Source organism: Ambystoma mexicanum, chromosome 3p (genome assembly GCF_040938575.1).
Source record: "Ambystoma mexicanum isolate Mex_15411 chromosome 3p, UKY_AmexF1_1, whole genome shotgun sequence".
Lineage (NCBI taxonomy): Eukaryota > Metazoa > Chordata > Amphibia > Caudata > Ambystomatidae > Ambystoma > Ambystoma mexicanum.
In genome coordinates this window covers 767278923-767304878 of record NC_090925.1, presented here as the reverse complement: position 1 = coordinate 767304878, position 25956 = coordinate 767278923, and the positions used below count along the sequence as shown (strand labels likewise).

The 25956-nt window shown below is 48.9% G+C and overlaps 1 protein-coding gene and 1 long non-coding RNA gene across 3 annotated transcripts in view; one reads left to right on the top strand and one right to left on the bottom strand.

The window, feature by feature from the left end:
- THOC6 (THO complex subunit 6) overlaps positions 1–25956 on the bottom strand; it is a 214823-nt gene that overhangs the window by 185010 nt on the left and 3857 nt on the right. The gene's annotated exons all lie outside the window — the stretch shown is intronic.
- LOC138580840 (uncharacterized) lies at positions 16335–24669 on the top strand. Of its 2 annotated transcripts, XR_011304358.1 has the most exons (3): positions 16335–16904; positions 23365–23552; positions 24587–24669. It is a non-coding gene; the product is annotated as an uncharacterized lncRNA (long non-coding RNA). The 2 variants fall into 2 exon arrangements; XR_011304357.1 differs by lacking the exon at positions 16335–16904 and having other exon boundaries at positions 22916–23552.

Below are 25956 nucleotides of genomic sequence, written 5' to 3'. Positions count from 1 at the left end.
ATGTGTGCGACGGGAACCTTGGCGCCCGCTGTCAACCAAGCCAGCTGCACCATGGCTCAGGGCTCATGCCTGGCGTGCCGGGCCCCTGTCTGCCTGGGGAGGTGCCCCTTGAGAGCAGTCAGGTTTCCCTCAGCTCCCGGCTGCCCCCACTCGGGGCTTCCCTGCTGACCGGGGTGTGCCCACCAATGCCCACCCGCTGGCAGGTCAGAGAGAGGAGTGCGCGCCCCCGGCCAGCGCAGAGGCGGGCTCAGTGAGGAGAGGGGGCTGCGCAGGGCTCCCTTTCCGGTGTGTGGTTGGGGACATCCCCGGCAGATTAACCCAACCCTGCCAGGCATCCCCAGCCATCTGCTGGATCACTGACCCCTCTCCTGTGGAAGGGAATGCCCGCTCCCTGGTTGACCACGTGCACCGGACCGCTCTGCGAGAGGTGCCCCGGGCTGTGGTTTGCACATCTGGGATGCAACCGAGGTAGGGCCCACGGCTCTCCCTCCCGCTGCTCCGCTGTTAATGATCCTTCATGCCCCCATCCACAAGCAGATACCATTCACACTCAAATGCCCCATTTCTCCTTCCAAACACACGTTCCAGATTCAAATGCCACCTCCCTCCTGACCTGCATGCCACCATCTCTCCATCCGAACCCACACAAAGGCACTAACATCCGTCCCTCCATACCTACACCAAGATACTCCACCCCTCAGAGCAAGACCCATATGCTTCACCTCTACCTCTAGACTCAACTCGGATGGAGCCATTCGCTCCTTCTCTCTCTATACCCACACCCGATTACCCCATCCCTTCGACACACATACTCCCACCACTCCAATAAACCAACATCCTTCTCTCCAGACAAACATACCCCAGCCCTGCATTCAGACCCCAATGCCCCCTTCCTTCCCACCAGAGTGCTCCAGCCCTGACCCACATGCTCCACCATTCCCTGGCATGCCCCCATCATAAACCCTGTCCCTCCATTCCAGATCAACATTGCCCCCTCCAATCCAGACTCCAAGATGCCCAATCCCTTCCTCAAGACCCATACCATGATGGCCCATGCTCCCACCACACAGAAGGATGCCCCTATCCGTCCTCTGACCAATGTGTCCCTCGCTCCAGATGCACACCAATGTGTCCTTTGCCTCCCTTCATACCCACAGCAATGTCCCCATCCCTCCCTCCAGACCCACACCCATGTGCACCATCCCTTCCTCTCAGACCCACACCCATATGTCCCACCCCCCCCTCTCAGAACCACACCAAGATGCCCCATCCCTCCCTCTAGACCAATACCATAATGCCCCATCCTCCCTCCACATAGCAAGAGGCCCCTTCCCCTTGCATCAGATGCCCATGTGCCGATCCTGAATCACATGCAGATAGCCCCAGCCAACCCCCTCTAAAACCACCCATCCTGGTATGCCCCCATCCACCCAGACCCACACCAATGTGCCACATCCCCTCCTTCCAGAGCCACACCAATATGTGGCCATCCCTCCCCAGACCAATGTCCCCGTCCCTCCCATCAAACCCACACCAATGTGTCCCCACCACCTCCCTCCAGAGCCACACCAAGATGCCCCGTCCCACTTCCCAACCCACACCTAGATGACCCATGCCACCCTCCAGACCCACTGTACCCATCTCTCACTCCAGAAACACACCCATGTGCCCCCACCACCTCCCTCCAGAGCCACACCAATGTGCCCCCACCACCTCCCTCCAAAGCCACACCAATGGGCCCCCACCACCTCCCTCCAGAGCCACACTAAGATCCCTGTCCCACTTCCCAACCCACACCTAGATGACCCATGCCACCGTCCAGACCCACTGTGCCTCATCTCTCACTCCAGAAACACACCCATGTGCACCATCCCTCCGCCCAGATCCACACCAATTTGCCCCTACCACCTCCCTCCAGAGCCACAACAAGATGCCCCCTCCAACTTCCCAACCCACACCTAGATGACCCATGCCACCCTCCAGACCCAATGTGCCCCATCTCTCCCTCCAGAAACGCACCCATGTGCACCATCCCTCCTCCCAGATCCACACCAATGTGCCCCCACCACCTCCCTCCAGAGCCACACCAAGATGCCCCGTAACACTTCCCAAACCAAACCTAAATGAACCATGCCACCCTCCAGACCCACTGTGCCCCATCTCCCTCCAGAAACACACCCATGTGCACCATCCCTCCGCCCAGATCCACACCAATGTGCCCTCACCACCACCCTCTAGAGCCACACCAATGTGCCCCCACCACCTCCCTCCAGAGCCACACCAAGATGCCACGTCCAACTTCACAACCCACACCTAGATGACCCATGCCACTCTCCAGACCCGCTGTGCCATATCTCTCCCTCCAGAAACACACCAAGATGTCCCTTCCAACTTCCCAAACCACACCTAGATGACACATGCCACCCTCCTGACCCATGTGCACTATCCCTCCGCCCAGATCCACACCAATGTGCCCCCACCACCTCCCTCCAGAGCCACACCAATGTGCCTCCACCACCTCCCTCCAGAGCCACACCAAGATGCCCCATCCAACTTCGCAACCCACACCTAGATGACCCATGCCACCCTCCAGACCCACTGTGCCCCATCTCTCCCTCCAGAAACACACCCATGTGCCCCCACCACCTCCCTCTAGAGCCACACCAAGATGCCCTGTCCAACTTCGCAACCTACACCTAGATGACCCACGCCACCCTCCACACCAACTGTGCCCCATCTCTCCCTCCAGAAACACACCCATGTCTTCCATCCCTCCCCAGACCAATGTACCCCAACCCTTCCCCCAAACCCACACCATTGTCCCTCCACAGAGCCCCACCACTATGTCCTTTCACTCCCTCCAGACCCACACCCATGTGCACCATCCCTCTGCCCAGATCCACACCAATGTGCCCCATCACCTCCCTCCAGAGCCACACCAAGATGCCCCGTCCAACTTCGCAACCCATCCGCTGTGCCCCATCTCTCCCTCCAGAAACACACCCATGTGCCCCCACCACCTCCCTCCAGAGCCACACCAAGATGCCCGGTCCAACTTCGCAACCCACACCTAGATGACCCATGCCACCCTCCAGACCCGCTGTGCACCATCCCTCCGCCCAGATCCACACCAATGTGCCCTCACCACCACCCTCCAGAGCCACACCAATGTGCCCCCACCACCACCCTCCAGAGCCACACCAATGTGCCCCCACCACCTCCCTCCAGAGCCACACCAAGATGCCACGTCCAACTTCAAAACCCACACCTACATTACCCATGCCACCCTTCAGACCCGCTGTGCCCTATCTCTCCCTCCAGAAACACACCCATGTGCCCCACCACCTCCCTCCAGAGCCACACCAAGATGTCCCTTCCAATTTCCCAACCCACACCTAGATGACACATGCCCCCCTCCAGACACATGTGCACTATCCCTCTGCCCAGATCCACACCAATGTGCCCCCGCCACCTCCCTCCAGAGCCACACCAAGACGCCGCATCCAACTTCCCAACCCACACCTAGATGAACCATGCCACCCTCCAGACACACTGTGCCCCATCTCTCCCTCCAGAAACACACCCATGTCTTCCATCCCTCCCCAGACCCACACCAATGTACCCCAGCCTTTCCCCAAAACCACACCATTGTCCCTATCCCTCCCCAGAGCCCCACCACTATGTCCTTTCACTCCCTCCAGACCCACACCAATGTGCCCTCTTTCTCTAGATCCACACAAATGTGCCCCATCCCACCAAACCCACACCAACATGCCCCTATGCAACCATTCAGACCCCACCAAGATGCCCAATCCCTCCCTCTAGTCCAATACCATAATGCCCCATCCTCCCTCCACATAGCAAGATGCCCCTTCCCCCTTGCAACAGATGCCTGTGTGCCAATCCTGAATCACAGGCAGGTAGCCCTAGCCAACCTCCTCTGAAACCATCCATCCTAATAATCACACGCTCATGAAACATTAAATCACTCTATTAGCCCCCGTTGATCAGTTAAACACCATCATACACTGTCTCCCTGTTCCTTTTCTTAGCCCTCCATACCTTTCATGTTGAATAGATGAGCATGATTTTTTAGAATAAATGTAATTTCCCTATCGAAATCGGGCGTCTTGCAGGAACGTTCACGGTATCCGGAAGAAAATGGCAATTGTATTTATAGCCAGGAGCACACGGGTTGCTGCTGTTCCTGCAACCTGGCAGCCAGAGCCGTAGAAACATTCCCGCCGTTGCAATGAAAGTGCCCAACCTAAACGCTGCAAACAAAAGGCTGGCAGGGTCGCCAGAGAAAATGCCCACCCCATCCGCTGTAAGCAAAAGGCTGGCAGGGTCGCCAGAGAAAATGCCCACCCCATCCGCTGTAAGGAAAAGGCTGGCAGGGTCCGGTGCACATGCACCGGCAGCAAGAGTGTTCAGAATTGCCGCTCAGCCCCGGCCCCGCTCACTGAACGTGCTCTGGAAGCACTTGACTGCTCCGGCCGGAATCACAGGGATGACATCAGAGTCACATGAAGAAGAGGGGGGGGGGGGCATTGCTATGGTCCTTTTCTCGGATGGGAACTAGTCTCTACCCATTTCGTATAGTTGATTGTTATTTGGTAAGTCTTAAAATGTTCGCATGTTGATTGTCAATATCGGGGAGGGGGTATTTCTGTGTATTTTGGTGGTTTATAATGTGCATCAGGGGTGAGAATTACTTAAAAGTACAGGCAGATTCTGTTTTTTTCCGTTATTTCAGTGTATTTCTGGGATATGAAACGTGCATCACAGAGGTGAGGCAATATTGGGGAGGGGGTATTGTGTATTTTGGTTGAGATTTACTTAAAGTACAGGTGGATTCAGTTCGTTTTGGGCTTTTCTCATGCAGATGTGCGACGTGGGTTTTATGGAGTGGGGATGGGCAGTGTGTTCCTCACGTCCCAATGGGACTTCCACTGTACCAGTGAACAGTACAGCCAACAGCCCTCCTCCCCGCTGGAGGGGGAGGGAGAGGGTTGGAGGATTTGGTATGTACAGCAGATGGGGATATGTGTCTTATGCAGACAGACGCATATGGCTACGAATTTCCAGCATATCTGTTCAGTTATTTATTTCTCCTTCGCGGGGTGGGAGGGGAGATTTGGCATTCCCCGGGGAGGGGATTGTTCATTTACCCCTTTGCAATGTGTGGAAGACAAGGCTAAACGGAGGCCTTGTATTGCTTTCATTACCTTCACGTCCACTCTTCCTCGTCCCAGTACTTACTTCATGAGGCCCCTGCCTCCAACACAGGACCTTCTTCTATTTCTTTAAATTCCTATAACTCCTCCCCCACATCCACGTCACTCAGTTTAATTTTTCCTGCCTCCGGCAGGTTGGACTTTTTCTTCCCGGTGCGGGGCACTGGGGAGCACCAATTGTTGGCCCCCTGGGGGGGGGCTGTGTGGCGGGGCCCTCGGCTCCCTCAGGTGTGGCGCTGCTCCTGGGCCACCTGCGGGGCTTGGGGTCACAGTAGAGCGGGATTGCCTCGCTCAGTTCTTTGCTGGGCTCCGGACCGCAGCGTGAGCATTGTGTCCCGGGTCCTGCATGGCCCGGGGGAAGGTAAGGAGAGGGGAGGACTGGGCTTGATGTTTTTCCCCTCTCCTCCCGTTTTGGCCATCTTGATTCGACAGGCCTTTTCCTCGTGCTCTGTGTACACATCTTTATTGGAAATGATGGCAAGCACTTGGCAGTATGACCTAGCCTTCCCTTTTTGCTGTGAGGCCTCTCTGCTTCTTGTCGTGGGGTGACAGTGGCAGAGAGCCTTTGAAAGTGCGGGGGCTCTGTTCTGTCACAGGCATGTCACATACTACCCGCTCCTCAGACACACGCAGCCCAGGATGCACCGGATGTTGGCTGCATTCTTTGCGTGCAGCCTGTGAAAACGGCGCGGATTTGGACGCGTCTGCAAGCGGCCTGAAGGGTACCGGCCTGGCATAGTCTACACTTCGGGTTCGAGTCTCTGCGGTGCCGACTCGGCATTTCATCCTTCCTAGACCGACGCATTGGAACGATTTAGAGCTTGGGGCTACCAGCTACTGGATACAGGGCTCAAGCCACCTCTCAGTAATGTGGCGAGTTAGTGGTGTGTTTGGGTCTGTGCTAGCTATGGACGCAGACTCCTTGTCCGGTCCTCTTCCTCTGAACTGCACGAGGGAAGGTCAAAAGGAGATGATTTTCTTTTCCCTTGTCCGGCATGGAATTATAGAAAATGCATCATGGAAGTAATGGCCATTCAGAGGGTTCCCAGTGTCTCTTCTTTTAGGGCCTAGGTCCTCCGGTGCCGACGTGTTGCTTTCACGCCTCCTCTCAGACTTGTGGGAAGTGATATGGCACATGGTGGCACATGTCTGTGCTTAGAGGGGTTCTCAGAGCCCCTGGTGCCGGTGGAGAGGGGATGTCACTTCAGTGGGTTTTCCAGTTAGGAATACCCCAGGTGGGGGGGGGGTTGCCTTTGATGTCTGCTATCCGGGATGGCTTGCTTTGCCCTGCTTTGTGACAGTACTCTGCCCTTTTGACGCCAGCCTGGTGGCTCCTGTGTCGGCTGGGGGGGCCCTGGTCTGCTGGACTTCTGGGCTGTCCTGTATCTTCCTTTTGATAAGTCGGATCTTTTTGTGGCCTGACAAGCATGCTGTTAAATTGTGGCGCAGGCATGCTTCAACGTCCTGTGATTTTCCTCTGGTGCAAGTGCAGTGACTGGCGGTTTTCCCTGGCTCCTCGTCTCGATCTTCTCTGAGGTGTATGGGACCGGTGGGGTTTGGCTTCCTGGGTAATGGGCTCCTTCTGGAGGGAGGTATCAGTTGCAGTTCCTGTCTCCTCCTGTCCAGGTTTGCATGGTTAGGACTTTGGTACCCAGGTCACAGTCCAAGTAGTTGGCCATGGGATCCGTTCTCTCCGAACGATTGTTGTGGGTTACCGTCTTGCCCGTTCCTCTCCCTGTTCAGGGTCAAGTTTTCTACTTGCGGGTGTTCCTGGTCCCTATGCCTTCTAGGATGCGTCAACTGCTTATGGGTCTCAAGACCCTGCACTGCTTGTCCGGACGTCTGGGGAGACCGTACTCTGGATGTTTTGCAGGGGGGGCGCTTGCTGGCTGGTCTGGGCTGGGCTCTCAGAAGGCAGTGTGTCTCGGCTCGCCTGTTGCTGAAGTTACGGGGCACGTGGCGTCTTGCGTTTTTTCGGTTCCTTGAGCCCGTCTTAGGTTATGTCCCCTGGTGTCTTATACTCTCTCCCACTGGTTTCCGACATCTCGGCTTTCGTAGTTGTGTTTTCAGTGTCCCCAGCGCTGCGAGTCTCCCTGCTGTGGTGGCGGGGGGTTTCAGGTCTACAGGCTGAGGTGTGTATGGTCCATCCTCCTGTGGCCTCTCTTACTACCGATGCCAGCAGAAAGGGTCTACATTGGGGGTCCTCTCAGCTCAAGGGTTGCGAGATCTGGGGAGAGCCGGCGATCATCCAATTGGCAAGAGTTGTGCCATTGTCCAAGCTCTGGTGTACTACAAGGAGTTGCTGGACGGTTGCCGGTTTTGATCCGATCGGACAATACAACGGCCTTGAATGCTCTGGCAGCGCTGATAGGCACCTGGGAGAAATCTCATCTGGTGTCTCTGGTGGCCTCACGTATCAGAAGGGTGGCCAATGTTCAAGCGGATCTTCTCAGACGCCGGTTTTCACTCCTCGGCGGAACTGGTCCTGTTGGTCCAGGTCTTTGCGGTGACCTGTGTCAGATTAGGGTCCCCGGTTCTAGACCGGTTTGCATCCCCGGCCTCAGCAGAAGTTCCCCTCTTCTGCTCTCGGTTTCAGGCCGGGGGGTTTGGGGGATGGACGCCCTTTCTGTACAGTGGACTTGGGGTTTTCCTTTATGCCTTTCCGCCTATTCTCCTTCTGCCCCGGGTGGTTTGGCGCATCAGATTGTCCAGGGTGACTGTGTTGTTGTTAGCTCAGTTCTGGTCCCGCTGGAGTTGGCTCCCCTCTCTGTTGGAGCTTCGGTCCTAGGAACCTTGTCCGATTCCGAGGTGGCCATGTCCCCTTCAAGGGGATCTGCGGTTGGAATTCCACTGGATGCAATGGGCAGGTTGATATCTCAGGGGTTCTCAGATCCTGTAGTTGAGTACATAAAGGATGCTCTTAAACCCTCCACTCTGAAGGTGTTCGGCAGGCATTGGGGCCATTTCCGAGACTGGTATGGGTGGTCTGGGATCCCTCCCCTGCGTTCTGGCCTCTCTGCTATCCTTCGATTCCTCCAGAAGGGCTTTTGACAGGGGCCTGGAAGTTTTTTTTTTTTCTTCCCAGGCTTCGCTCTCAGTGGTCCTCCATGAAATTGCTTTTGGGGGACTCTGATGGTCACTTGGATGGGGAGGTGCTGGTGGGGAAGTTGCTCCAGGGTTTTTCTTCTTCCCGTCCTTGTGCTGATAAAGGGCTTCCCCCTTGGGATCTCCCTCTTGTATTACGGTTCCTTCAAGGGCCTCCTTTTCAGCCCTTTTCCGAAATTGATATCAAACATCTTACACTGTAATCTGGTTTTCTTATTGCCTTCGCTTCTGCCCGTAGGCTTGGGGAGATTGGGGCTCTCTTATGTCACCCTCCTTTCCTGAGGGTGCTGCCAGACTCGGTGCTGCTGAGGTGTGGTCCGAAGTTCCTCCCTTAAGTTGTTTTCACACCTCTCAGGATCGGGTTCTCCCCGACTTCTTTCATGATCCGGGAATGCATGAGAAGGTGGCTTGGCTTAACATTATGTCCGGCGGGACGGGTTGGAGTATTTGGCTAGGTTTGCTTTTTTCCCCCATCAATCTGATAGTCTTCCGATTGCTTGTGGTCCGGCTGGGGCTGGGCAAAACGCATCTGTGGCTTCCATTTTCCGATGGTTCCGGGTTGTGATCCCAGGGCCTATGGGCATTTGGCCTGCCTGTGCCTGCGCATGATCAGGGGTGGTCCGCCAGGGGTTTGGCAGCTTCCTGGGCCGATGCAAGGAGGGTTTTTCTCTGCAAGAGATTTGTATGGCTGCCGCCTTGGCTGGTCTAGGGATTTTCATCAACTGCTATGGGTTGAGTTTCTCTACCTCGGGGGATTGGTTCCTTCGTGGTTGGAGTTTTGTCTGTGGGGGATGTGAATTAAGAGTTATTGTGGGTGTGTTTGCTGCAATGTTTTTAGCTCTGTGTCTCATTGGGACCTTTTCCCCGTTGCTGCTTTGGTATATCTCATGAAGTAAGTACTGGGACGAGGAAGAGTGGACGTGGAGGTAATGCTCTGATTACTTACCGGTAATCTCAATTACTCCTAGTCCTACTCTTCCTCGTCACAGTACGGACGACCCTCATCACCCTCCCTGTGGGGAAGGTCCCATGCTCTGGCTTGGTAATATGAAACTGAGTGACGTGGATGTGGGGGAGGAGTTATAGGAATTTAAAGAAATAGAAGAAGGTCCTGTGTCGGAGGCAGGGGCCTCATGAAGTACTGTGACGAGGAAGAGTAGGACTAGGGGTAATGAAGATTACTGGAAAGTAATCAGAGCATTATCAATCACACATTTAAAGTCCCTGCGAGACCCGCTAGCATTGTGTTTGTTTTAAAGTTTGCCGATATTTTCTGAAATGCCTTTACGGCTTAATGACGTGCATCCGTTACGTCGTCGTGACGTTTTCACATGGCAGGAGCGCTCCACGCCGTGCACGGGCAGGTATTTATTCTTTATTGCGCATTTATAAAGCGCTTATTTATCTCGGAGAAGTGCCAGGTATATTTAATTATAGCATCAAGCTCATACACAGGTGTTTTACAGCGGGCAAGGGAGGGGAACGGAGGAGAACAAAACACAGATTGGTTTGTTTTTCCTATTTTGATTTTAGTTGCACCAACAGCGGATCTTTGTGTGTCTTCTTGGCTGGTATCCCCATCCTCGGCTCCACCCACCCCCAAACAGAAGTGGTTTAAGGCCGTGCCGCACACGCCGAGGGAATTTCAGGGCAGATTAGGCTGCCACCATCTTCACCCTTATCCAGTGGTAGAAATTGGAAAAAAATTGGTGGGGGGGGGTCCCACAAGGGCCGGGGTGGGGGCGGAGTTGAAGGGGCAGTGCCCAAAGAGGCGGGGTTTGGTGGGGTGGAGCTGGTAGTTGACCTCCAAATAAAGGAAATGCACAAAATAATATTTTACAACGGCGCAATTTCTTTAATGCTGCTTCTTTTCCAAACTATATATCAATTCCACTTCCATGGCACTGGCGATGAGTTACTGTCATGCTTTCAGACTCACCCAATCACGACCGGGTGATATGCAGGCGGCGGAGAGAAACATGGACCCCTCCCGCGATCACCTCTGCTCGATCGTTAGTGGGACGCTGCACTCTGAGGCATCCCTGGCGTCAATTTCCACGCCTGCAGTGGGGATTGCCTTGGAGACAGCAGGCGGGGAGGAGATCACCACTCCATACTGCGGTCCTCTGCTCGACGCGGATCGTCACGAAGAAGGGGTCATGTGACATGGCTTCCAGGAAACAGGCACCAAATGAACCAGTGGATCACGTGACGAAGTGAAAGATCACGTGACCAGGAAATCGTCCCCGATTGGCCAACGAATCAGGAAGACTGCAATAAAAGGGGCTTGGCCTTTGCACACATTGCTTCTCAGCTGATCTCTCGGCGTTTAGCGATTTCCTGCGTTTTGAACTTCATGCTTATCGAATTTCTTGGATTTTGGACTTCGTTTTTCTTCTGGATTGCCCTCAAATTTTGACGCTTGGATTTCTTCTGACCTGTATAACTGGATTATCTGAACTTTGAACTGTTTTCTTGGATTGTTTATGGATGGACCTTTGGATTTGGCGCTTGATAAACCTTCAGCTACCTTTGGTTTGAACTCTTGGAACTCTGTCAAGAACTGTGCACCTACAATCAAACCCTCTCCTCTCCCTTCAGATCCCGTGGTCCTGTTATCCCCTCTGCACTACTCATCTGACCCTTGGGGGAAAATTCACTTAGGTTCAAGTCAGTCATCATTCACCTCCAGGGTAGGTCTTTCTTATTATTTGTTTATGCTTGTTGTGAATACAGTGTAGCCATTAGCTAACCTGGTATTTTCTTTGCAGCCACCCGGGACCTGGAGTTTCCGGTTTACCCCCCACCTGTGGCTCAAATAACCGGTCAGCGAGTACTTTGCCCCTCTCTGACTGGTGCTTGGGGACGGAGGTATACTAATCCACGTGGCCCTCAGGATTTGACAGTTACTTCATTATGCGAATAATAGTTTTGACCAGTGTTGCTGAGTAAATATTCTTTAAAATGCACAATTTGCATCCCATTTTATGGAGAAAAAAAACCTCCCCCCTTGGGTACTATTCAAACATGGTCAGAAAAGGAATGAATTGCCGTTTACAACTATGGGCCACTTTTTCATTGGTGCCCGAGACAATTTTATGGCCCAGTCCAACCCGCACTTGTACAAGGGAGCAAACCATACCATCCATCTGTGCACCTAAACTACCAACAGCAATGTTAGTCTACACTGTGATCTGAGCTCATACAGAGGATTATTCTAAGCAGACTGTTAAAGAATCATTAAAAGGAGCAATAACTCTAGCTAATGTTATGGTAAAGGTACTTGTATAGTGCACCGTCACCAACGGAATTGGTCCCCAGGCGCTCTGGCGGATGTGTAAACAGGAAGGGCAGGTAGGGTTAGTCGGAAAGAGGGGAGAAGGCGAGTGGGAGAAGTGGTGTGCTGTTGGCAGCTTCAGCTTGGTACACACCGAGTGCTGGGCTTTGCTGCTAGCATCGGATCGGGCGAGGCCTCGAGTGCTGTGGGTGAAGTTTATGTGTTCTTGATGCGGTGTGGTAAAGTGTGTGTGGATTGCTGGGAGAGAAATGGTTGTGTGGTTTTGTGTGGGTTTAAGTATGCAGAAGATTGAGGTTTGGGTTACTGGGGTCTGTATCCTGATTCATGTACTTATGGTTCCGTTAGAGTTGTATACCTGTGGGTTGGGTTGTTGCTGGTTCCTCGTGGGCCGACTCGCTTTGGTGGTGTTGCACTGATCAAACTATATCCTATTTATCGAGTATAGTTTAGATTGGTCGGTGGGTCTGAACCTAATCTTCGGTTGTGGGGATGGGTAGGTAATATCTATCCTCAGGTTATCTATTGAGATCCTGGTCGATTAAGGCTTTGAATGATTCAGAGTCGTGTTGATGTGTTGTCCTAGTGGATCAGTCTTGGTGAGCCTGTATATTCAGTCGTTCGTATCCTTCTGTCCTGACTGGTTCATTGGCTTCCGTGGGGTGAACTTCCTTCGGACTATTGTTTAGTTGTAGTTTTTGTGTGGTGGGGCATTGTTTCCTGCTGTGAGTCGGTGGACAGTGTGTAGTGATGAAACATTCTATTTCTCACCCACTGTATTGGGGCTTGTGGTGCCGTGCTTCCTTTCCCACTATATTATATCCTTAGGGCTGTTGGGGAATGTAATGGTTATGGTCATGGTCCTCTTGATGACTCGTCCTAGTGGGTTTTTTTTTTATTAGTTTGCTAGGTTTATACTGTCTTTGATCGTATTGCAGCTGTCTCCCGTTTGGTCGTTTCGTATGTCGTGGGATATTTACCTTGGCTTTTTCCCATTGATTGAACGGTGTGTATTGCGGACGCTCTACGTTCGTTGATGTTGATGCCAGTGGCCCTGTGACGGTCTCTTCAGTTATGACGCGAAGAGCCAGGTTGTGAGTCATTTCCTGAATAACAGGTGGTTTCTTGCGTTCCGTATGTACTTTGGGAGGTCGTTCCAAGTTTTCGGGGCTTGTTGAGAGAAGGAGGATCCTCCAAGTTTTCTATTTTTGTAGGGCTTCGGTTCCAGGCAGATGTCCATTCTTGATCTGAGCGTTCTTGTTGGTTGATGTAGGCGCAGTTTGTCTCTTAGGAACTCCGTGCCTTCGTTGTGTACTGCTCTGTGCGTAATGCACATTGTTTTGAATTTTATTGTTTTATTGGTAGCCAATGTAGTGTTTTCAGCGCTGGTGCAGTGTGTTCTCTTCGGGGTAGTTTCAGAAGTAGTCTGGCTGCCGCGTCTTGAATGCGTTGTTTTTTTTAGGAGTCGTTCAGGCATGCCTAGGTATAGGCTATTGGCGTAGTCTACTTTGGACATGACGCAGGCGATGATGGTGGTGGTTTGGTTGGCGAACGATAGGAACGGTAAGATTCTCTCTGCCGCTCGCAGGAGGAAGAAGCATTTCTTGAGGAGAGCGTTTACTTGTAGCTCTAGCGTGAGTTTGTTGTCCATCAGAACCCCTAGGTTTTTTTTTTACAATCGGCGTGGGTTGCTGGGGTTGTCCCGAGTTCCCTTGGCCAAGGGATGAATTGGTTTTCTCCTCCATTTTTTGTGACAATCATTATTTCAGTTTTGCATGGGTTGATTTTGAGGGAGTCGAGTTCATCCAGAAGAATACATCGCGGAGGCAGTATATAAATCATGGAGGCCGTTTTCTAGCGTTGTTTCTTTCCGGGTTGTCTTGTATTTTTGAAGATTATTTTTGTATCATCTGCGTAGTGGTGAAAGAGCAGATAATCTGTGGGGAAATCCTGGTTTAAACCGAGGAATTCTCCTGCAACCTCATTTTTAAAACCTAATTTCTGTTCGCCATAAGCAACGTTTTCTTTTACTTGAACCACACCCGGCACAGCTCCTGCAGCTCCCCTCAGAAAGCATTTGGGTGGCTGCATCGTGTGGGATAGTTTCAATGATAATAGGGGTATTTATTCATGCAATGTTTGACGGCTACCTGTAGGTTTTTTTTTTTTTATTGCAATGATCCGACAAACATTGCATAAATAAATGAATAATCCGGGTCCGTGTATCCGACAAACATTGCATAAATAAACTGGGTCATGGCTGAGGACTAACTACTTCTGGTGACCCTGTGCACCCTGCACAGGCTCACCAGAGGCATTTAGTTTGCTTTTCCTGCAGCTGTGACCTGTATCAAAGTCCTGCATTGTACACGTAGGGGCGGAGCCATCGGAGCGCTCATGGCGGCAATGAGCTGCTCCGCCCCCCCCCCTACTCTGTGCCGCCGCAGGCTCTTTCTTTTCTTTCTTTTTTTTCCAAAGTAACCCAGAGCATGGGTTTGGGGTTTGCAGCGGCGGACTCTGGCCGCATCCTGCGATCCAGCTACACATCTGGTGCCGGATCTCAGATCCGACGAAAGCCGGCCCAATGACCAGTGCTGCCGTTATCTGCGCAACAAAGCTTTCACTGTTATAACAGCAATGAGCTCACTACGACGGCATGTAGTTCCTTTGGTATGATTTTTGTAACTTGACTGCCTTTACGAGGTGAGGGGTTATGAACATTGCAGGGAGATGTGCCTGAATTTACCGCTCAGTGCTGCCAGGCAGTGCATTGAGCTGTACCGGCCAGAGTCTCTACCACAAGATGTCTCTTGACCCCGACCCCCATATTTATTTCTTTCTGTATAGGACCGACTTCATTTCCCTGCGACTTCCTTGATTTACCTGCGTTGTCTCACTGACTGGATGCCTGCATGTCGCTTTACTAGTATACAGTCAAAATGCAAACTCCTATGTAATCTTGCCAGCAAGATAGCCATGAGTATTTAGCCCTAATAAATAGCCATACTGTAGGCAGAGGTCTTCAATCTGTGGGGCGTGTGATCCAGGACAGCGAGAAACGAGAAAATACATGCTCAGTCAGTGCAACGTGATGAGGGCGTGGGAAATGAATGCAGCCTGGAAGTGCTCTTTCCTGAATTTGGATCCCGTGTCCACACTGCGTTGTTGCTTCCTGCTGGTGACGCCAGCGTATTATTGCCTGGTAAGGGATGCCGCTTCTCGCTCTGACCACCACACCACAGTTGGACGGAGTGCCGGGAAGCAAGTGTTTCAGGCCTTTGTCGGTCCCTCTGCTTCCCTCTCCCCCTTTGGACCCACGAAGACTAACATTTGGGGAAAGGTGAGCAGGGGGGCTGGATGACTGCAATGCTGGTTCCCCCTGAACCCCTCTCCCTCTGTGCCCCCACCTTTCTTGGCCATGGGGGAAGAAGAGGCGAGCAGCGATGGAAGCACGCATTGCCAGTGTTGTATGATATCCAGCTCCCCCACAGCAGATTGCTGGGCTCTCCAGCAATCTGCCGTGGGGTAGCCAGATATCGTCCAACACCGATCCCCTCTGCCTTGTCACCCCCTCTGGTCCACGGGACAGGGCTGGCCGCGTCTGAGATCCGGCCAGACATCTGATGCCGGATCTCGGGACCTGGCCTGCCTCAACCATGACCAGGCTTTATCAAGCCCCCAGCTTTGCAAAGGGAAGCTGGGGGCTCGGTGACCTAATCTAAGCAAGGCTCCTTTCCCCAGCCGTCACTCGCGCATTTCCTGGCTCTGTTTGCTCATCCCGTTTGTTTTTTCTGTCCTGAAAGGGATACCACGGAAATCAATGGGCGATGAACATCACAGTGGCGGTGAGGAGTGTGGTCACTGTTGAAAGCGGGCATTCTACATGCTGGACACATTATTGTTCAAATGTGTCTTTTTAAACAGTCAAAGAAAAGTAATTTCCAAACTCAAAAACGCTGCATAAACTTGCGTTCACTAGTTTTCTTTGAGATGTGTTATTTATTTATTTTTCTGAGCACCACACCAATACAATTTGTGTGCCCCTTGCTTTGTGTTTTATTTTCATAAAGATGTTATGTTTACAAATAAATGCTTCCATTGTGCTGACAGCAGTTATTAGAAAATTAAACTGGGTTAATGGGTGCCAAACAGAGGCAGAAATACCCCAACTCATCCCTTGGCCAAGCACATTTTATAGCATTTCTTTTTTTTATAAGTAATTGCAAAAAGCCTGATCAATTAACAAGTTGTGCATGTATTTTTTTATTGTTTTGGTTAAATTCAACCTTAAACACAGTCTCAGCAATGGTCTGTCAACCTGCTGAGCTACCCTGGGAGCCATCTACTATAGAGCAAGTCTATGCATCCCATGATATACTAAAATCACTGCATTACCAACAGTACATTTGTTGCACCGCTGCCATAGAAGTGATTTAAAGTGGAATTCTTGTATATCACCCTGCTGTGGGTGCCAGGCCTTCGCTTGCATGTGGAACCATATGTTGCAGAGAAGCCAGGCGCCCTCGTGTCTGGCATGGCAGCCGCGGCAGTCTGCTGCTATGTCAGCGCTGTCACCTAACTGCAGTATAAGATACATGGCTGTTACTCAATGTTTCTGAAAGTTGGCTCGGTGAGTTAAGAACTACTGTGTCGTAGTCTATGTAAGATATGTAGATGAATGATTTTAATGCCAGCAGGCTGGTCTTCACAACTGTTAAGGGTAACCTATAACAAGCTGATGCTCTTTCTCTCGCTTTGCTCGCTCTATTATTTTGTTTTGTCTCTGTGACTGAGTATGAGTCACATTTTCAGATATGTGCTCTTGACTGCTCTATACCAGCTGGGGTGGACTGGCCTATAGGAAACTTTTGGAGATTTCCCGGTTGGACCCTGCACCCTAGGTCCCCTTTGTGTGCGGGGGAGGATGTGTGCCGGCTGGCAGAATGTAGAGCGCACATATTGGTACGGTCAATCTGGTACGTTTATAATATTTTTTTATTGTACCTTTTCAATTGCAGGAACACAAATTGGCTTAATCATCCCAACTTGGACAGCAAAGTCCCCAGCAGCAATGGCACCATAAAAAATCCTGACACCTGTATTAGGACTTTCCCCTGCTCATTTTCGAAGTCTCAGGTAGACCCATGTATCCTTGACTAACTGTTTTCATTGCAGCAGCATCGCTCCAAGCGTCGGTGTGTCAACCTAACCACCTGTGTCCCAGAAAGAAAAATCCAGTGAAGCACTTGACCCAGTGATGCAGGCAAGTAAGGATTTCTTCTCCCTATGTAATACTGGTTGAGTAGAAGTGCTGAAGGTTTATATGGTCCCTGTGCAATGTGCATCCAGGTGTGGTTTTCGCCACCCTGTGGCCTAATCCAGGACCACACTTCAACATAAAATTAGAGCTAGAACTTCACGATCTGAACAGGGAGTCTTCTGAGACTTGTATCAATGTGGTGTTTTTTTTAAATCCAAGCAGCATTTCTGACACATTACTGCTGAGTTTGTTTTTCCCCCCAAGCTGTTCACATGGTTTTGTTTTTTGCCCCCCACCCAGCCTTTTCACGCGTTTTTAAAAAAAATCTTATGTGGTGTTTCGTCAATTTAAATCTTTTAAAGCATTTTCAATTTTTGAAAACTTTAAATGGTTTTTAATAACGTGACCTAAATTAACGTGGGCTGTTTGCAATGTTTTCAGAGTCAGGCTCCTTTTTTAGATGGATGATTGGTACTAAGTGAAGAAAATATATTTTTCACTTTATCGATTGGGGGGGGGGTGTCGATTTAGAAAAACCGCTATGTGAGCGGTCTTTCTAAATGGAACGATCATACTTGTCAAACTCCTGTCACACATGAGTGCGTGCATGGGCTGACAGGCACTGTGAGATCCAGCAGAGTCGTCACAGGAGGCAGAGGTGTGTTTTGGACTGTGTGCGCATGTGGGTAAGATGCGTGTGTTGGGGGGGAATTGGGGGTCCCACCGATTGACAAGTTAATGAGCGGGTGGGGAAGGAGGGGGCAGTATGTGAATTCCGCACTTTAAAGTCAATACAAAAACAGCCATGGGGAAAAAAAAAATCAGTCTTTCTTTGTGTTCGGGCTTTAAAATGCAGAAATAAAACACATAGAACTGGATAGTTTCCTAGTGCCCAAAAATGGTAGGAATCTCAAAACGAAAAGCGGAAGGAGAGGTGGAAACGGACACGAGAAATGTAAAACACAGAAATATGTCTTTTGTGTGTTTTGGGTTCACATGGATCACAGTTGCTGACAAGTTAAGTTGCAGTGTGTGGTTTGTGGCGCTACGTTAGCAAGCCTGAAGCCAACACTTAAGGCGCATTTGGAAACCAAATCTTAGCAAAAAAGACCATGGATTTGTTTGTACAGGAGCTACAAGGCATACACAAGCAAAAGACACTTAAAACGTGGCCTCAGTACCTGCAAATGCTTTGGAAGCTTCTAACCACATTATCTGGGGGGGGGGGGAAGCCCTTTAGAGATGCTGAGAGTAATTCTGCCAACAATTCTCACTGTCAACCGGGTAATGCTTAGCGACGGTGCAGCAGAGAAATGCAAAAGTATCTTTGACACCACAATTTTCCACAGCATCACTGACCTGTCCTCTTCTATGAGTACAGAATTTATATTGTGCTTGAAATATTGGAAACATATTTTGTAAACCAGTTCAGGGCAGAGCAACTGCATCTATAGTCATTGACATTGTTATCAACTTCCTAAATTCCCACTGCCTAAAGTGGGAGGTGTGTGTTGGTATTTGCTTGGATGGTGCTCCTTCAATGTCTCGTGTTAGAAGTGGGTTAAAAGCAAAGGTGTTGATAGTAGCTCCACATGTTTTGCGGGCACACACTGCGTGATCCCCTGTAAGCTTTGCCTGTATGCAACATGGGGAATGGACTCTCAGAGGTGCTGACTTTTTTTGTAAAGATTGTGCATTTTATTAAGATGCACAGCACAAGAGCCCATCTGTTTGCCACATTATGTGCAGAAATGGGAGCTGAACATGATGCTTTGTTTCACAGGGAAAGCAAAAACAAAGAGGTGATGGCTGGAAGGTTTAGAATGAATCTTAACCACTGGCGTTGCTCTGGGCAACCCTCCAGACCACCGTTCTTCGCCTGCCAAGCCATTACAGAAGGGGTAAGACCATATGCAAATCAGGCTTGGCCTCACCCCAAAAGGGGCAGTCCAGCCCAAACTGCTAGGTCACATCCCTTCTGCACGAGACCACAAGCATCCCCAAACATGTTTCGCCCTTGTTGGGGCTCATCAGTGAGGAGTAGCTTGGGTCTCTAGGCCCAGCAGGCACGGGACCCACGTCTGGGCATACCCGTCCCACTCGGGGTGACAAAGCAAAAACAAAGAGGTGACGGCTGGAAGGTTTAGAATGAATATTGACCACTGGCGTTGCTCTGGGCAACCCTCCAGACCACCGTTCTTCGCCTGCCAAGCCATTACAGAAGGGGAAAGACCCGGAAGTCAGGTTGCTCTCCAGGGGGAAAGGTTTTATATTGTGTTTAGGAACAAAGTGAGATGCTTTCTCCTGGGTTTAGACCAGACGAAAGAAGAGCCTCTGTGTGATTCACACTGGCTTGTACTGTGAGTTTACTATGGTGACCTCTTTGAAAAGCTACATTTTCTAAACCTCTCCCTGCAAGGCACAGAAAAGAAACCACATCATTGGCTATGAACGCAAAAATGTCAGCATTTAAGAAGTTGGAGCTTTGGAGGAGGAGGAGGATTAATGTCTGCATTCCGACATGTTTCATTATTAGCAGATGCTCTTGAGGAGGTGGAGTATGATCTTTTCATGAGTTGCTGAACTAATGGGAAACCATCTCAGAACATCTCTCAAACGTACTTTCCAGAGGACAATTGTAGCATCAATGACCAAGTGGTTCAGCCATTCCTATCGGATGTAGGGGCCCGCCCACCTTCCAATACACCTCCAGGAGGAACTAATGGAACTTCAAAGTGACCACCTACTGGAGAGTCAACTCAAAAAATGGTCCTTGGGTGGATTTTGGCATAATGCAGTTTCCTCCATTTATCCAAATGCAGTCAATGTACTGTTACCTTTCAGCACCTCGTACCTTTGCAAGATTGGATTGTCAACTTTTGCAGCCCTAAAGACTAAATATTGGTCAAAGCTGGAAGAAAGCCAACCAGGAGGTTATTGCAAAAATTGAACCCAATAGTGATGGCTGGCTGCTGAAAGGCAGGCCTACACGTCACACTAGCTCTCCAGTATGCCACTGTCCAACTTGCAAGTGACTGCATTGATAGTAATCAAGTTTGTGTACTTAAGTATGTCCTACGTTACTCTTTGAAATAACTATTGAACGCGACTTTTAGTCACGTCCCCTGTAGCAAAAAATTCAGAATGCTGTTTTTACAAATATTTGCCCTCTAATTTGAGTTATTGCAAGCAATGATTTTGAAAGAATGTTGTTTGGCACCCACACCTCCATTTGGCACCATTCTACACCAGATAAACATTTTGGAGTCCATGCGGATAGAGGGGCCCAAGCCAGGTACCTTTTTTCTTAGGGAGTGCTTGGGGGTCAAACAAGTTTGAAGACCACAAGACCACTGCCCGTAGAGTGACTATCTTGTTATCAAAAAAATGTTTTTTTAAAAAGGCAAAAAACCCAATTGCTATCTTGCTGCCACCGCTATATGTTAACATATATTTTGATTGCTAGTTTGGATGAGCACTTATCCTCCCTGGTCCCTAGGGGACTGTACATGTGTGGGCTTAAACGGCAGAAGCTGTACTAAACAAACCTTTGCAAAATCCCTGGTTGCTTTAAAGTGGTCCATTATCCACGCGCTTGCTGTGCCCTTATGTGTGACGTTGCTATGTGTCCGGTACGGTGCATATACAACTCGTACACATGACCGCACCTTCAGTGGGTAGGAGCGAAATCATTCCAGTGCTTTACTTGGAAGGAAAGAGTTGCACGGACCCAGCGATACTCAAGATTTGACTCTAGTCGTCTGCTTAAGAACATTGCAGTGTCGCATAGCCCCTGTGAGAATGTGTCTTGTATATAGAGGGCACAATGCTTGTAATTTTCAATAAGTTGCCCAGACAGCTGCATGCCAGTGCACACACCTGCTGGCATAGATTTCCCTTGTGTGGGGATAAGCGTGTGTGACTTTCGCAGCATCTTTAATGTTGCTTAATTCTGAAGCAGGGTGCCGAGTGGCAACGTTTTGTTGGGCTAGCATGAAGGCTGGCTACGTTTTGAAGTGTGTGGTAGACTGTTTGAGCCGCTGTTTGGTACAGGCTGTGCTGCACACTCCGCCAGGTGTAGTCTCAGGCTGGGGATGGTTGAAACTCCCTGATGAATGAGTTCTTTGATTCCTGCGTTCCTCCTTCTGGTGGCACATGCTGCTTTGGGCTTAGATTTGCATTGTGATTCGGCGCACAGAAAATGGTTGCAGATATTGGCCATCCAAGCTCTCATAAAGAAGGGAGAGAAAAAGACTCCTCTAACCAACAGTGGACAGATGCCCCCCATCTATTTATTTCTCTTAGCAATGCTTGCAACCTGATCATTGCTTTCACTTAAGCCATTGAACACCAGTCAACCAAAGAAAAAAGGTGGCATCCATTAATTGTCCAGCAACTGAATTTGCATTAAAGGAGAGTTTCAAGTCTGGCGTTCAAAGACTCATTTTATATTGTATAGCTTTTGTATATTATTTTTTTCACTGCTAGAAGTTACGGATGCTATACCCGCAAGGCAGAGCTTTTTAACGCCATTTATTTTAAAGGGCACATAGATGGCTTGTTCACCCCCGTTTTCCATTGCCATTGCCTTTTCGGTTCACAGTAGGGCTAGTTGTGCCAGCCTTTATGCGCAGGGGACCGTGTTCTAATTCCCCTCATGCTCTACTCATCTACGTTTAGTTTAGTTTGTTCACCACTTTGGGGAAATCGCTACATGATTTAATATATACAAATATAAGTTTCAGGGACTCTGGATTGCTGCATGTTCTAGTTATACTTATGTCACATTCTCTATATAGGTTGATGAGGTTCCCGGAGGGATTGTATTGCCCCATCAATTTTGTTTGCTTGACCTCAGCAGTTAATTGAATATAGTTTGCCTGTAAAATGTATTGAATGCTTTCTAGGGATAGTGATCCCTGTCATTAATTTTGAAAATATACTTTTTGATCATTGTTTGTTTATGATGATCTGGGGTGAATGCTTTTTATGGTTTTTCTTTTTATTTAATGATGGGACCAGTTCATTCTCGTTAGATGATTTTGAGCTATTTTCTTGCTTGTTTGGATTTTTCAGCAGCCTTGTGTATCAGAACTGGCGCGGTAGCGGGAATTTTCTGACCTGGGCGTGAAAGGAGTGCTGTGAATTGCTTTGCTATTTGAAAGTGGGAGGTCACTTTATTCCCTTAACCCCTTAAGTGCCACGGGCGAGGCATCTTGTCCTTGGGATTACCTCACTCCTTGGCACCTAAGGGGTTAATGAAACAGAAAACGTTAGAAGGCATTGAATGGCGAAATACCAAAATCACCAAAAAAGGTCTTAGCACTGGGGGGGGAGGGGAACCCATGGCAGTTAAAAGGTTAAGGCAGTGGTCTTCATGTCTTATGCGGAGCGGCCCCCCCTTGAGTAAAATAATTTCTGCCCCGCCACAAATTCTTATATTTTCTATCAAAAAATCACCATAATCCTTCAAGCCCCCCACCAACTGGCATCCTTTGGGCCCCCCAGTTTGAAGGCCTCTGCCATAAGACGCCCTAGCTGTTCAGCATACAGACCCCCCCTTTTCGTGGGTGGGGTGACGCCTTCCCAGTGCCACACAATGACTGTTATACGGATCAGGCTGATTGCTTTCAAACCGTTGCTAAGTAGGGGATAAATGCTCCTACTGGCTGCCCCTCTCTGGCTTTAATGCTGTTGCTGCTCCAATGCCCCCACAATGTTCCACACATAGTCCATGCTTTCCTCAGATAGGTGCACCCGACCCTCTACGTAACAGGTTATCTACATATATCCAGTGTGGTGCATGTGTGAGAAACCATGCCTCTGCAAAGTTTACCCATGGCTTGGTTTACTTTTTTGCAGGATTTTTCCACTGCTACGAGTGCTGCACTAGTTCAGCTGTAGTGCATAATTTATTGCACATGAGCAATGCTTATGGGGGGGGGGGGGACTTGTGACCCTTCTGGAGGATAGTGCCTGGCTCATATTAGCAAAGGCTTTCTGCTAAGGTGTAATATTTACTTTTTGTTAACCCAGTAAAGATCACTTTGGTCATGGGTTCTGTCACTGCATACCCTCCTATTTCCTGTACATGTTGTTGTCTGCAAGGTAGGACTCTCTATGGTTGATATTTACATTTAAGAAACTGAAACATGTGTTTGTCTTTTAAAGAAAACACACAAAATGACTGCAGCATTTTAGGTACAAGAGCTCTGCAGTTAAGACCGTATTGCCTCTCCAAAACACACACCTCTAAATTTGCGAACAGATGCAACTAGTTAAAGCCACAATGGGTGGAAGTCTTGGAGGAAGTTGACCAAGCACGAAGAGACGCTTCGCTCATAAATCGGGACACACAGGCAGGAACATCGATAGCAAGCCCACTATAAATTAATGGTTTTGGGTACAGACCTGGTTCACAAATACTTGGCACATACTAAATTTACATATTTTATTTCTTCTTTTAGACAGTAACTCAAATCATCATGGCACTCTTTGATTCAGACAATTCTCTGTGCATTTGAAAGGATGGGGAATTTGAGCCTTTGCAATTCCTGGTGAAGTTAATTGGAGATTGCTGATTGAGGGTATCGATCAAAGTAGAAGAGAAATACGTGAAGAAAAGGATTTCAAAGAGTCATGCTTTTCTAGTTAGGTAAGCAATGTGTTTTTTTTTGTTCATCTATTTGATGTTTGGGGGAGGAGGGTACATCTGACGTCCCTATGTGGAGTCGTTCCGCTTTTTCACACACAGAGATGAAATGCCCACCTCATTTACTGCATCCCTTTCCTCTAGAGTAACTATAGATGGTCTACTGATTTCTCTTATGTTATTGGCGAAGCGCTATTGGTTGAACGCCCTTGGGGACTGTAGTCCAGTTCAGAGTATGTGTGCAGCTAGGACAGAGAATGGATTGCCATTGGCGAATCGCACTCTACCTCCTTAAAGTTAGGTATACAGTCTTTTAGAATGAAAGTAAAACAATATCATCAGGGTATTAATCTGTAGGTGAATTTATTCCCATAAAGTCAGCCGACACATGTTTCGACCTTAGCCATCTTCAAGGCCTTGAAATTGAACACTTGCTATGGTGACCAGGTTTGGAAGTTGATTGCGAAAATATCTTAACTATTTTCTGATAGTCCTTGATGATTAAAGGGTTGAGTCCCGAGAGACCGTCAATGGCTGGCGCGTTGTGCGTCTTTAGTGGTGCTTGGACATCCTGGGTTGGTTCCCCAAATCGAAATTCCTAAACTATTGATTTTTCTTTTCTTTTCCTTTTTATTTTTTTTTTACACCTTAGATGCAATCCTGAAAATGTAGTCCACGGGTTGGGGAACTAATCTAGGATGTCCAAGGTTGAGCGTGAATCGCAAATATCAATCCGTTTTCTGTCCTATTCATTCAAGGTCTTTATGCGTACACCTTGTGGAATTGGTGATGCAGCTCGCCACGGCGCACTCTCAACGGTATGTACCCATACACATTGTTATGTGTGCAGCTACACTGAGTTGTGGGTAGCTGCATCGGGAGGGTGGGAAAGTGCCAAGGAGAGCAATAATAAGCAAAACTCCAAGGGGGCGGATAGGGTCACGCTTAAGGGGAGTCACCCCAGTGTACAGCTCAGGCAAAATGTTGTATTGGTAGTCACATTATGAAGTTTCAACTTGCCTTTTTCATACCCGCAGCCAAGAAACAATATTAAGACACAGGAAACATTTGATGAAATAACGAAAAGCTATAATTGAGGCATTAAAAAGAAAGGTAGAGGAGAAAAAGCAGCTACTGGTGGAATCTGGAAAAAGAAGATGCAGTGAAAAAACAAGATAATTATATTGTAAAAGCTGATAGGGTGAAAACTGACTATTCCAAAATGTATTAATGGCTGTTCATAAAAGCTGGAAAACCTTTTTAGCAGTGATGGCTAGAGTTCTTCATTCCTTCCTCAGAAGCTGCCTATTACTTCACCTGGACAATTGATAGACAAGCATTAAATCAGCAGATGTCTGTGTAATGTTGCAGTTCCCAGAGATGTAGTTGTACAACAACTGCAAAATATTTGACTATAAAGTAAGCCGTCAATTGTCTGCTACAAATGTTTTGTCGGACAGATCTAATTTGACAAGCTCAACTCTATCACCACGTCGTCTTAACAGTGTGTTCTTGTTACAGTATGGCGGTCACGCCCATGAAGTGACACCTACACGTTACCACACACCTGTGCAATCTTTCAGATTACGGTTTAAAAAAAAAAAAACAATGAAATTGGAACATCCCCACAACCGAGTTTGGTTGCTACGTCAGCCACGGCTACTAATCTACAATGTAATTGTAGCTCACATGCTGCTCTGTGAAACTGAAGATGCAAGTGATCTTGTGTGTAGAACTATTATAGTTGATCTGGTGAATTTATAGGTTGGTGCCAACTTGTAAATGGCACATGTTTTTGTGCTATTGGATTTCTGTAGGGGGCCAGCTAATGTTTTCTTGGGTGTGGTGAATGGTCAAACAAATTGCTAGCTGCTCATAGTGATATTGGGTGAAGTGATTGACAGTCTTGTCATGCAGGTAGACCTTCTGTTTAGGTCACTGAAAGTGTTTATTTTAGTGCAGTGATTTGTAATTGTTGGAGTTTATTGGGTGTGATGCCATGTTAGCTAGAGGTGAGATATGAAATGAGGGAGTTTAGAGGTTGGTTCGTGACGGGTGGATTTGTAGTTTTGTATACTAAATCAGCAAACCTTGGTTAATGACATTTGAGAGTTCTAGCAAAGATGGCAACTAACGGCTGCGAATTCCATGTTTTCCAGTACACTATCCATAAGTCTAACCCTTTAGTAATACACACAAGGAATCAAAACCCTTTTCCTAAATAGTTTGAAAGCAACATCCTCCTGAAGTTGTCTGCAATAATCGTTCACAATTTCAAACCCATCCTAAAGTTGTCATGGGGTCATCCTGGAGTAGTCCCCACCCATCCTAAAGTTGTCATGGGGTCATCCTGGACTAGTCCCCACCCATCCCTGAAGTTGTAATGGGGTCATCCTGGAGTAATCCG